The sequence below is a fragment of the Protopterus annectens genome, chromosome 11.part0, assembly GCF_019279795.1.
Source record: "Protopterus annectens isolate FY-2018-M chromosome 11.part0, PAN1.0, whole genome shotgun sequence".
In the NCBI taxonomy this organism is placed as follows: Eukaryota; Metazoa; Chordata; order Ceratodontiformes; family Protopteridae; genus Protopterus; species Protopterus annectens.
In genome coordinates, this window is record NC_056745.1 from 37,248,662 (window position 1) to 37,251,161 (window position 2,500).

Genomic DNA, 2,500 nt, shown 5'->3' on the forward strand with positions numbered 1-2,500 from the left:
CAGTACTGCTTCATGCATATTCCTCAAAATGTCATACTTTTAAATGTTTTTTTTTGCTTTTAAATATGAGATTGATTTCTTGTATCACATGTGGGAAGTGATGTGATGTGATTGGCTTTGGGATTTGGAATGCCATACCCTGGTTCAATTCTGACAAAAGTAGAAGTCTTAGACTCTTCATTACTGTATAAATCACATACTCTTCCAGTTCTCTTCAACTTGCTAGAACCTTAAAAAAAATCTTTGTAAAACTGGAATCATGTAGTTTTTTTCTTTTCTGATTAAAATGTGTCAGAGCTCAAAAACATGTTTATCCCTAGTGCGTTTCCTCCTCTTGCTTTGGAAGTAATTTTAAAATTTATATACTCGGTCATATACAAAATGTTTTGGGAATAATTATGACTTCTACAAGTTGTATAAATGCTTAGTGTTTTGTTTTGTCGTTATTTTTAGAACAAGGGATCCTAAATGTTTATAATATTAGATGTATAACTGTAATGTATAGGATGCACACTGTTTTGGTAGTACAGTCCATGTCATAACAAATAACTAGATGTACTACCTGAATCACTGAAGATGCCATGCCATAATATATAGTGGGATACAGTTCCAAGGAGGAAACAGAAAATGTTTTAAGGATGTTTTATCATGTAAATCTGTTCATACTTTAAAAAATATTAAAGATTCCAAAATTCAGTTCTCTTTAAGTGACATTACAAGGCAATTTTCAGCTTGAATACTTTGGATAACATATCTGATATAAGAAATTCATTAATGTGGGAAACTGTAAAATACCCTCAACTTTGTGCTTTGCTTAAAATGAATGTTGCATACCTTTCTTAAGGAGACAAGATAATTAAGTCTGTAATTAGCATGCTTAGGGGCATGTTCATGCATGACAATCACTTAAGCAAAATATACCACTTATTGTAAAATTACAGAAAGAAAAATTTGCTTAACATAGACAGAATCAGGCCATTTAACATAAATGGAGTTTAATTTCTTTCTTTCTTTCCTTTTTCGGAGCTGGAATTAAGGAAAAAATTAGACAGTACACCATGGAAAAGAAACAGATGTTAGAGATCTCTGTATTACTCTGTTGCATTGCCTTATACAGCATTTTCATGCAGTGTTTCTTTAATTTGTGGAAATCAAGAGAGATGGATGGCAACCACAAACATTTTATGTCAAGTGATATCTATAACATACAAAGTAAATAGATAAAAATAAGCCTAAGGCAGGATTAAGACAATAAGTCCAAACCTGATAGTGATGCCCACGATAGATGTGTGTGCTAACCAGAATGCAACAAGCTGCAGTACAAAGTAAGATAAATATTAGTGAATAAAAGGCTCGAACATGTGAAACGGTTTGTCCCCAATGTTCACCAATGTACTTATAATGGATTGATGATCTAAACTGAAGCTGTTAATCTGTTAATGTAAGAGAGGAACTTTTTTAAACAAAATAACTCAGTAGTGAAAAGAGCCACTAATGGGCTGTGTGCTCTAATACCATTCAACAGCATTTCCTTCTAGAACAATCTTCATAACACAGCACCCTTGTTACTTAATCCTATAGTGCTGATTACTTTTCCTTCCTCCTGATACATTATAAATTAATCTTGACTTTAGCCCCCACTAAACAAGAATTATTTTGCATGAATCTGGGGTAGTTTACTGTATCAGCAATAACTTTAAAAACACCAACTTTTAATTTACTGTATCAACAATAACTTTAAAAACACCAACTTTTAAAAATCTTAAATTTAATTTCTCAAGTCAGTTTTAGTGGTATCTCAAGTGATTTTATGTTCCTGGAAGACCAATAATTACATGAATGCTGATGCATGGAGCTACTGAAAATCAGGGTCTACATTCCTCCTACTAAGTATTATAAAAGGGTACGAGACATCATACAAATAAAATCTGTTTAGGTGTAATGTTCTATTCAGTTGCTAACATAATTACTAAAAACTGGTCTTGCTTTGTTTTAGTAAAAGCTGAGCAGCTAATATGTCTGAAAAAAAAAACACTATTCTTTTGTTTAATTTCTAGTGCTATTAATGCAATAACTGTATAAACTCAAATCAGTTTCAGAAGAACTTTAGTTATCAAACCTTAAAATATTTTAAGATTGGGATTGTATTTTTTAAGACTATGGCATTTACCTGAACTGATAATTAGGTGTCCTTGGGTCACAATAGATTAGGTCAAGCCACTGCAGCTTAAATGATTAAATAAACATTGTAGAACAGAGAAATGAAAGTAATTAAATCAACTGGCCCAGACTTCATAAAGAGAGAGAAAAAAATACTTCACGTAAAAAAGACATTTTCTTGACTGAACCTGTCACTTCCATATGTTCTTAAAAAGCCATAAATACTATAAATTAATGCTGCTGTTCCTTTCTTGTGGCAATAAACATGTCCTTCTTTACTGCAGCACTGTTTCCTTTGTATTTTGTTTGTCCTTCAGTGCTGCACAGAGAACTGTGGCTA